Source organism: Ipomoea triloba, chromosome 2 (assembly GCF_003576645.1).
Source record: "Ipomoea triloba cultivar NCNSP0323 chromosome 2, ASM357664v1".
NCBI lineage: Eukaryota > Viridiplantae > Streptophyta > Magnoliopsida > Solanales > Convolvulaceae > Ipomoea > Ipomoea triloba.
The window spans coordinates 7,977,970-7,990,369 of NC_044917.1; positions in this window are offsets into that span (position 1 = coordinate 7,977,970).

A 12,400-nucleotide genomic window follows, 5' to 3' on the forward strand; every position below is an offset into this window, starting at 1 on the left:
ATATAGTTCATTTTATGCTACTTTTTTATGAACAAAATGATAGTCTGTTTCAACATGTTTGGTTAGAACGTGAAACACATGATTCGCACACAAATAGGTCACACCAAGGTTGTCAGTTGTCACACCAAAGTTTTGGTGATTTTTGCATACTAAGACCAAGTTTTCAAATTAAAGCAGCTAACCATGTTGCCTATGCTGAGACATCGGCTATAGCTTTGTATTATGCTTCTGTTGATGATCTAGCCACTATCTTTTGTTTGCGACATGCCCAAGAAATTAGATTTTTACCAATAAAAATAGCAAAACCACTAGTGGACTTGCGATCATCAGGACATCCTGCCCTATCAGAGTCCGAAAATGTATGATGTCATCTGAGTCTAATTTTGTAAAACGTAACTTGTAGTTTAGAGTAGCTTTGACAGACCTTAGAACATGCTTTATAGCCACCCAGTGGTTATTGGTTGGGATTGCATAAACTGACAAAAGTTGTTTACGTCAAAGGAGAGATCTAGACGACTGATGGTTAGATATTGAAGTGCTCCAACTAAGTTGCGGTACTATGTGAGATTGTCATATGGTTGAGATGAGTTTGTTGCACTTGCTTACTGGAATAGGAGTGGAGATTGGCTCGTAGTGTTCCATTTTGGATCTTTTGAGTATTTCAAGACATTTACCTTCGTTGTGACAAGATCATCGCCCTCTTATTGTGGAACTGTCTCGATTCTCAAGAAGAAGTTTGGAGGTCCCATATTTCAGATCTCAAAATTTTCAACTATTATGTTTGTTGCGGAAGTCAAGAGACTTTCGTTGATGCTCATTATTAGTACGTCATCAACGTAGACAAGTAAATAAATTTGAGCATTAGCATGATAGATAAACAATGATACATCAGTTTTTGAAGTCTTGAAACCAATCGAGAGTAGACAATCACGAAGACATTTGAACCATGCATGTGGTGTTTGCATAATGTTAGTATATATAATTACCTAATAATTATTATGTTAATTAAACTAATAATTACACGAATATTAGTATAATTACAATTAAATATTGGTCGTTAGAATTTTTTTTAATAATAATTACAATTAATTCATTCAGGAGGAGGAGAAAAAAAAAGTAAATGCGATATGGTGAAAATTAATATATATATATATATATACTTAAGGTATACAAGTATAATTGTACAGATATTAATATAATTGTCTAATAACTATTATGGTAATTAAGTTAAGCATGGGTCATTGTATTTATTTTTATAATAATTACAATTAAATTATTTCTCTTTTTATCTCATATTTATTTTAGTAATAATATAATTACATAAATCATATTACATATCGATTTTTAAGATAATTACAGACAAATAAGTCGCATATTATTCAATTAATTGAGTGATACTCTTGCACTAATCTTATAATAACATAAATATACACTTTTAAATATTAGAATTGTTTATAATTTCAAAATGCAAAAGGGTTTTAATCGGAAATCCAAGCCTTTACGCTGACACTACATACGTGCATTAAAAATATCTTATAAAAAATATCTTATTATATGACAGTGTTTTTACTGGGTGGGTAAACGATTTTTTTATTTACCAAAAGTTGTGATTATATATATATATATATATATATATATATAGCTTGGGAGGTAGTTTGGGCTTAAAGTTGCAAAAGTTGAATTTTATTTTTATTAGTAGTATAGATATAGACTAGTATTTTCGCCCGTGCGTTGCACGGAATGGATTTGTTATAATATTTAAAGAATATTTGGATCAATATACAATTATATATATTATAACATCGAATATTATATAGCGCAATTGATGAAATTGATTGGATCGATTATGTTTTCTGATGTTTTCCTTTGAATTAGAACAAATAATTGTCCAATTACCCGGGCGTGGATAAATTTTTTTTATTATATATTGAGATAATAAAAATAAAGATGAAATTATAAAAAATTCTAATATTGAACGTGTACATTTATTTGATTATAAGATTAGTACAAAAATATTACTCAATTAATTGAATAATATATGACTTGTTTGTCTAAAATTATCTTAAAAAGATCTATAAGTAATATGACTTATATAATTATATTATTACTAAAATAAATATGAGAAAATGAGAAATAAATTAATTGTAATTATTATAAAAATAAATTCAACGACCAATGCTTAACTTAATTATCATAATAATTATTAGGCAATTATTATTAGTCAATTACACTAATATATGTGTAATTATACTATTATACTTTAAGTATATTCATTTTCCCCATATTGCATTTAGTTTTATCTTCCTCCTCCATATTTGAATGAATTAATTTTGATTATTATAAAAATCTAACAACCCATTTTCAATTAATTTTTTTAAAGTTTAAATAACTTAGAGTTTTCAAAAGGAAAGTATAATTAACTATTAAAGTTTTTAAATAATTTTCAGTCAATTAGTAATATCCTTTTCTTTTCCCGATAAATGATTTTACTTTTATTAATAGTGTTGACACGTGAGTATACATATTATCAATTTATAGATATTAGTTAATTTCTATTTTACATTTTCTTAACAAATAAGCTTTATTAATTATTTGACCAATAAAATATTTCATTAATTGACTACAAAAATTTAGGCGGGGAATGAAATAGGAGGATTTTACTTTTATATATAGTATAGAATATAGATTACGATCTTTTTATATTTTAAATCAATTAGTAATATCATTTTTCTCGGAATAATGGTCAAATAAACCACTGAACTACACACAAAACTGCAATTAGGCCATCGAACTCAAAAAGAATGCAATTGGATTCCTGAACTATATAAACTCATGCAATTAAGTACAAATTGACATGTTTTCAAAAAAAAAAAAGAGTCCAAATTGACCTGTTTACCTACAATTGTGATGACATGGTGGTTACTAATTTTAAAATAAACTTTTTAAATAATTTTAATTAAAATAATTAAATAATAATAATAATAATAATAAAATTTTAAAAAAAAAAACAGACGTCTCCGGCAGTTCTTCTATTTTTTTTTAATTTTTTTAATTATTAGTGCCGATTGTTATGTGTAAATTAACATCAGGCAACCTTATCTAGGGAAAATGAAAAGAATTACGTAGTAATATTTACCTAATTTTCGTTCCATTTTTNAATAATATAATTACATAAATCATATTACATATCGATTTTTAAGATAATTACAGACAAATAAGTCGCATATTATTCAATTAATTGAGTGATACTCTTGCACTAATCTTATAATAACATAAATATACACTTTTAAATATTAGAATTGTTTATAATTTCAAAATGCAAAAGGGTTTTAATCGGAAATCCAAGCCTTTACGCTGACACTACATACGTGCATTAAAAATATCTTATAAAAAATATCTTATTATATGACAGTGTTTTTACTGGGTGGGTAAACGATTTTTTTATTTACCAAAAGTTGTGATTATATATATATATATATATATATATATATAGCTTGGGAGGTAGTTTGGGCTTAAAGTTGCAAAAGTTGAATTTTATTTTTATTAGTAGTATAGATATAGACTAGTATTTTCGCCCGTGCGTTGCACGGAATGGATTTGTTATAATATTTAAAGAATATTTGGATCAATATACAATTATATATATTATAACATCGAATATTATATAGCGCAATTGATGAAATTGATTGGATCGATTATGTTTTCTGATGTTTTCCTTTGAATTAGAACAAATAATTGTCCAATTACCCGGGCGTGGATAAATTTTTTTTATTATATATTGAGATAATAAAAATAAAGATGAAATTATAAAAAATTCTAATATTGAACGTGTACATTTATTTGATTATAAGATTAGTACAAAAATATTACTCAATTAATTGAATAATATATGACTTGTTTGTCTAAAATTATCTTAAAAAGATCTATAAGTAATATGACTTATATAATTATATTATTACTAAAATAAATATGAGAAAATGAGAAATAAATTAATTGTAATTATTATAAAAATAAATTCAACGACCAATGCTTAACTTAATTATCATAATAATTATTAGGCAATTATTATTAGTCAATTACACTAATATATGTGTAATTATACTATTATACTTTAAGTATATTCATTTTCCCCATATTGCATTTAGTTTTATCTTCCTCCTCCATATTTGAATGAATTAATTTTGATTATTATAAAAATCTAACAACCCATTTTCAATTAATTTTTTTAAAGTTTAAATAACTTAGAGTTTTCAAAAGGAAAGTATAATTAACTATTAAAGTTTTTAAATAATTTTCAGTCAATTAGTAATATCCTTTTCTTTTCCCGATAAATGATTTTACTTTTATTAATAGTGTTGACACGTGAGTATACATATTATCAATTTATAGATATTAGTTAATTTCTATTTTACATTTTCTTAACAAATAAGCTTTATTAATTATTTGACCAATAAAATATTTCATTAATTGACTACAAAAATTTAGGCGGGGAATGAAATAGGAGGATTTTACTTTTATATATAGTATAGAATATAGATTACGATCTTTTTATATTTTAAATCAATTAGTAATATCATTTTTCTCGGAATAATGGTCAAATAAACCACTGAACTACACACAAAACTGCAATTAGGCCATCGAACTCAAAAAGAATGCAATTGGATTCCTGAACTATATAAACTCATGCAATTAAGTACAAATTGACATGTTTTCAAAAAAAAAAAAGAGTCCAAATTGACCTGTTTACCTACAATTGTGATGACATGGTGGTTACTAATTTTAAAATAAACTTTTTAAATAATTTTAATTAAAATAATTAAATAATAATAATAATAATAATAAAATTTTAAAAAAAAAAACAGACGTCTCCGGCAGTTCTTCTATTTTTTTTTAATTTTTTTAATTATTAGTGCCGATTGTTATGTGTAAATTAACATCAGGCAACCTTATCTAGGGAAAATGAAAAGAATTACGTAGTAATATTTACCTAATTTTCGTTCCATTTTTAATTGATGATGTAGAATATTATTATTGAAATATTTCCGTTTCATTTTTAATTTCCGTTCCTTTTTTAATTTATCTTTAATATTGTTTATAATATGCCTTTATTATTTATGATGTATAATGTTTTCCTTTTTTAAGTAAATTGCAATGATATGACCATTTCCTTTTTCATTTTAGTTAATTATGGATATTTTTTTTATTTACAGTCAATTATTAATATTCATTTCCTTTTATATATTCAATCAATTAGTAACATCAGATTCATTTTTAGTTGATTTTTTTTTCAGTTAATTAGTCAATTAGAATAATAGATCCACTGGTATTTTTACCGAATTTCTGTTCTATTTTTAATTAATGATGTAGAATATTATTATTGAAATATTTTCATTCTATTTTTAATTTACCTTTACTATTGTTTAAAATTTAAAATATGCCTTTACTATTCTTATGTTTTTATATATAGTATAGATTAATATTATGCTAATTATGACGTCCATGTATTATGAATAAGTATGGTAATTAAGGAGTATATATTATAATTAAAAAATAATGTATATTTTAATTTCGTTTAATTATGGACGTAATATGTGTATGTTTAATTTTCTTTAATTTTATCCGTAATATATATGTGTATGTTTAATTTTCTTTAATTATGTCCGTAATATGTGTACCATTAATTTCTTTAATTGATTAGATAAAATTACGGCAAGTATAAAAACCGTTTAATAAAAGTATAATGTTTGAACTAATTTCTCAATGACCATAATTATTAAGATTTTATTCCAAAGTAACCATTAGCATAATTTTATATGTGTAATAATCTGTGAATTGAAATAATTTACATAATTGTATGGACGTAATAATATGTGAATTAGCATAATAATACGTGAATTGAAATAATTATCATAATTTTGTTAATCTCCTCTAATTATGGATGTAATATGTGTATTATCAATTTCGTTAACTGATTTGATAAAATTTATATTACGAACAACAATATTAATTCATTAGTTGTCATAATTTTTAAGATTTTATTCAAAAGTAATCAAATGAAATGCACGGGTAATTGACATTATCTGAAATAAAAATATATAAAATTATCGTAAGAATGAAATCTCTATGTTTAATGACCATAATAAATTTAGATGTTAAATATAGTGTAATTATCACGGATTATTTAGATGGTAAATAGTTTATGGTGATTACCTATATAGATTAGCATATTAAACGGATTAACATATGGAACAATGTTATAAAAAAGGAAGGAAGCCTTTTAGATAAAATATATTAGGAATAATATCAATTAAATAAAATATCATAGGAGTTTCTCAATTCTATATTTATAATTACCTTTATAAACAGATTTAATAGAAAATTTAGTTACAAACTTATATTAAGAGTTATGTATTATTATTATTATTATATTATTATTATTATTATTAGGAAAATTATATTAAGAATTTTAGATTATTATTACTACGGAGTATTATATTATTATTATTATTATTATTAATATTAATAATAATATTATTATTATTATTATATTAACATAATAGATTTTAAATCGAGGCTACAAAATTTAATATTATTATTTCATTTATTCAAGTATAGTAATCACCATTTTTTAACTAATAAGTGTGAATTAGTATTGTGCAATTAATGATAAAGATTAATAATAATTGGAATCAACAATCAATGATACAATGACCCATGTTTAGCTTCCAATGCACCATTTTTTATAAAATGAAGAATTGGAATGGTAAAACGAACAATTGGAATGAATAATTGAGGATTTATTCAAGTATAGTAACCACCATTTTTACCAAATTACATAAGCATCCGTAAATGGGGAAGATCAAGATTGCAAATTCTACAATATATAGATGAGCATCCGTAGATTGCTAGTTATTTTGCACAGTACAACTAAAAAGAATGATAGTTAAATAAGGTATTATCATTCAAAATCTTGTAATACAAAGTTACAATACAATGTTTTTCCATTAGAAATTACCAATCAAAGTAATGTGATTAAAATATATAATTATAGAAAACATTTGATTGTTCACTACAATCACTCTGAAAATTGTAATTTTACATACGTGATACGCCCATGGCAAAATTGGCCTAGCTACTTGAAACCTTATCAGCAAAAATTAAAGCATATTGAGCTGTTAAAATCAAACTAAATCACAGTACTACAAAATACTCTATAGAATGCAGACTACACCATAAGGATCTCCAACATGCAGAATGAATCAACTAAAAATTAAATCATACCGCATACCATAACAATTCTACGCGTGTTAAAGTTCGATCTTCGACTTCGTAGAATTACAGATTATAGATCTCTAACTAATAGTGAGAGCACAGATATTGGTACGTTGTGAGAGAAGAGTCATTTCTCATCATTATATAGTGGAGGATAAACATAATATGGAAGATTTTTCAAAAGGAAAGTATAATTAATTTTAATTTTATGTAAATATAGATGATTGACGTGTAAAAATTTTACTACAATATTATATAATTTTTTCATTCTAATATAGTTAATTACATGTCAATTATATAAATATATATAGATATATAGATATAGATATAGATTATCATATCACTAATCACCAATCACCAATTAATTAATTAATATCAATATCAATCTATATAAATATAAATATTAATATATAACAATATTACCATATCACTAATCACCAATCACCAATTAATTAATTAATATTAATATTTATATATATATATATATATATATTAATATATAACAATATTACCATATCACTAATCACCAATCACCAATTAATTTTTCTTTTTTAAAATAATCACCAATTAATTAATTAATATTAGTATATATTAATATATTATATATTAATATTAAGAATAATACCATATACCATATTATCAATTATCAATTATATATCACCAATCACCCATCACCCATTAATATTAACAATATTACCATATTATCATATATTACCATAATAATATTATAGGATGGATAATTAATAAAATAATAAATAAATAAAATAAATGATTTTACCAAAATACCCCTAAGTTTTGGGGGGAAAAATTTGGGAGGAGGAAATTGTTTTTATATATAGTATAGATTAGGTAATTAGGGTGATTGTTTGTTGGACTAAGTCAAATCGTAGAGTATAATGGCCATATATATGTTAATCTTATTAATTATGTTTTGATTCCCCAGCACCCATGCTTTCATCTTGAAACCTTCGGCCATTATCCATCGTTAATATCCAATTATCCATTATATTTTTTTCATTTAATTATATTAATTTATTATTTATGTTTTGACTAAAATACTCTCCAGTTTTTGGGGGGAAAAGTTTTCCAGGAACTTCTGTTATTATATATATATATATATATATATATATATATATGTTTGAAAAGCAAGCACAAAATTAAATGTCATTTAGATATTAGTTTAATTCATACTCATTTCTTAATTTGTAATTGAACCGCATTTAATTTTCAACTGTAGTGATATTATCAAATGTATTTATTCACGGGACAACTCTAATCAAGTTAGTTGGACAGTTAATATAGTAATTACAAAGTTTTAAATTTGATTCCTCTACTCAATTATGGGAAACCAAAGCTTTAAAATTTGTCGAATATAATTTTTTTATTACGATTTGTTTTGTTGTGTGATTTATTAAAAAAATGGAGGCTATATATTATACTATATTCAAAAATTCAAAGTGAATTTGACTTTGTCTAACTTCAACTACCTTTTTTTTAATCCACAAAATAGAAGTATATCAGTATATGCTTTGATTTGCTAGAATACGTCATATCAATGTTCATGGGATGAGAAAGTTGTAGAAGGTGAACAGGTTTTCATAGTTAACTTCAACAATTCCGAAGTGCTTAAATCTTTCTTAAATTAACTTTTGGAAAAAACTTTTAACTTTACAAAATGAGTTTTATGTTCCTCCTGTATAAAAATATAATGGATATGGGCAAATAAACCCTTAAATTATTAATGAAAATGTAATTTTAATAACAAAAAATTTCAATCAAACACTTAAAAAAATGCAATTAAACATGATAGTGAATAACCCTTGAAACTGAAATCCATACGGTCGATCAGGGAAGGTGAGCCGGTGACCCAGAATCCAGACCGACCGGACTCCAGCTTGAAGGTCCCTCATCCTGACCTCCCGCAGTACTCGACCTAATTGTCTACTGACAGGATAATTGGGCATCCGACCCGGTACCACTAGCAGGACCCAAAAGCAAAACAGTTGTCGTTCAAACTACCCAAGACACCTCACTCCTCAGCATCAATGCTCAACGGTTCAACTTATCAGCATTGATGCCCAACGTTCAGCCCCTCAACATTGATGTCCAACGTTCAGCTCCTCAGCATTGATGACCAACGTTCAGCTCCTCAGCATTATGCTCCATTACCGAGCTGAAGGGAATAAAAGGACTCACAACGCAAAGTAGAGACGACACTTCTTACTAGACAAAACACACAATGAACTCAATTGTATACTGAGCATTGCACTCAAACACTGTACTCAATATTGTATTCAAATACTCAATAATACTCAAATAATATCCGGTAACACATTATTACCGTCATTGGTGCTCTCGTTGAGAGCCGAGATCATATCTCAGGCAAACTTCACACATCACAAACACCTCTATGGCGTCGCCTTCTTCAAGCAGTGTCCTGCTCATCAAATGGCGTTCGCCTCCGGCTCATCAAGCCACACTTTTCACAAATCACAAAACACCCAGCTCATCTCATCACTGTCGATGGTGCAATCCGGATCCAGCCCTGCTCTCATGGTTCTCATCGAGTGAACAATGGTAATCCCGGATCCAGCAGCTCTCGCTTATCGAGTGAACAATGGTCATCCCGGATCCAGCAGCTCTCATGGTTCTCATCGAGTGAACAATGGTCATCCTAGATCCAGCAGTTGCTCATGGTTCTCATCGAGTGAACAATGGTCACCCCTCGAGTGATCTTCGTGGGCAGCTCAATGGTCACCCCTCGGGTTATCCTCGTAAACAACTCAACAGTAACCGCGTGGGAGATCGCCGCAAGGGTGATCTCCGTAGCCAACTCAACAACAACCACGGGCGCTTCCTCCTCAAGTGCGTCCGCCTCCTTCACTTGTGCGTTCACCTCCTGTAAGAAGTGGCGCTACCCAATGAACGCTGCTCCCATCCAAGCAGTGGACTTACAAGCAGTGGCATTATCAAGTGAACACTACTCCCATCTAAGCCGTGACTTCGAAGCAGTGGCGCTTCCTCCTCAAGTGCGTCCGCCTCCTTCACTTGTGCGTTCACCTCTTGTAAGCAGTGGCGCTACCCAGTGAACGCTGCTCCCATCCAAGCAGTGGACTTACAAGCAGTGGCGTTATCAAGTGAACACTACTCCCATCCAAGCCGTGGACTTCCTCAAGTGGCGCTGCTCCTCAAGCAGCGTCACTTCCTCAAGTGGCGTCACCTCCTCGAGCAGTGTCACCTCCTCGAGCAGCATCATCACCTCGAACAGCATCACCACCTCGAGCAGCGTCACCTGCTTGAGCGGCATCACCACCTCGAGCAGCATCACCTCATTGAGCGGTGAGTGGCGTCACCTCCTCGAGCAGCGTCACCTCCTCAAGTGGCGATGCTCCTCAAGAAACGCCACCTCCTCAAGTGGCGTCACCTCCTCGAGCCGCATCACCACCTCGAACAGCATCACCACCTCGAGCAGCGTCACCACCTCGAGCAGAGTCACCACCTCGAGCAGCATCACCTTTTCGAGCGGTGAGTGGCGTCACCTCCTCGAGCAACTTCACCTCCTCAAGTGGCGTTGCTCCTCAAGCAGCGTCACCTCCTCAAGCGGTGAGTGGCGTCACCTCCTCGAGCAGCATCACCACCTCGAACAGCGTCACCACCTCGAGCAGCGTCACCACCTCAAGCAGCATCACCTCTTCGAGCGGTGAGTGGCGTCACCTCTTCGAGCAACTTCACCTCCTCAAATGGCACTGCTCCTCAAGCAGCGTCACCTCCTCAAGCGGTGAGTGGCGTCACCTCCTCGAGCAGCGTCACCTCCTCAAGTGGCGTCACCTTCTCGAGCAGTGTCACCTCCTCGAGCAGCATCACCTCATCGAGAGGTGAGTGGCATCACCTCCTCGAGCAGCGTCACCTCCTCAAGTGGCAATGCTCCTCAACCAGCGTCGCATCCTCAAGTGGTGTCGCCTCCCTGAGCAGCGTCACCAATAAATATGCCGGCCGAGGTCATCACCTCAACCAATTTGGGCCGAGGTCGTCACGTCGGCCAATTTTTACCGAGGTCCTCACCTCGGCTAATTTTGGCCGAGGTCATCACCTCGGCTATGGTCGAGGCCCCACGCCTCGACCACTATGACCGAGGTCATCACCTCGGCTATGGTCGAGGCCCCACGCCTCGACCACTATGACCGAGGTCCCGCACCTCGGCCACAATGATAACAAATAAAATAACTCTATTCCCTTATGGCCGGCACGAGATCCAATCTCGCTAGCTACCTGACGGGAGAGTGTTTTTCTAGGTCAAGCCGAAGGCTTGATTTTAAAAACACCACACTCTAGTCCCTTAAGGCTGACACGAGATCCGATCGCACTAGCTACCTGACGGGAGAGTGTTTTCCTGGATCAAGCCGGATGCTTGATTTCAAAAACACTACACTCTAGTCCCTTAGGGCTGGTACGAGATCCGATCTCGCTAGCTACCTGACGGGAGAGCTGACCTTTAACCGAGCCTACGGCTGGTCGAAGTGAACTCACGCACAGAGCGACAAAATAAAAAAAAACAAAAAAAAAGAAAGCAAACAAACAAAAACAAAAACAAACAAAACAAAACAAAACAAAACAAAAACCAAAAACAAAAAGAAAAAAAAAACAAAAAATTAACAATTATGGACCTCGGCCCAAATTTGGCCTAGGTCACGCCTCGGCCACTTAATTTTGACCGAGGTCATGCCTCGGCCGAATTTTGGCCGAGGCTGACCTCGGCCACAATCCTCTTACGGTTCAAAAAAAAGAAAAAAAATAGTTTTACTTAGGTCATTACTTCCAAACCACCTCAACAACTCTCGTTGGCTAGGGAGTGGGGGGACTGGTGACAGGATAATTGGGCATCCGACCCGGAACCACTAGCAGGACTCAAAAGCAAAACAGTTGTTGTTCAAATTACCCAAGACACGTCACTCCTCAGCATCAATGCTCAACGGTTCAACTCATCAACATTGATGCCCAACGTTCAGCCCCTCAACATTGGTGTCTAACGTTCAGCTCCTCAGCATTGATGACCAACGTTCAGCTCCTCAGCATTAATGCTCCATTACCGAGCTGAAGGGAATAAAAGGACTCACAACGCAAAGTAGAG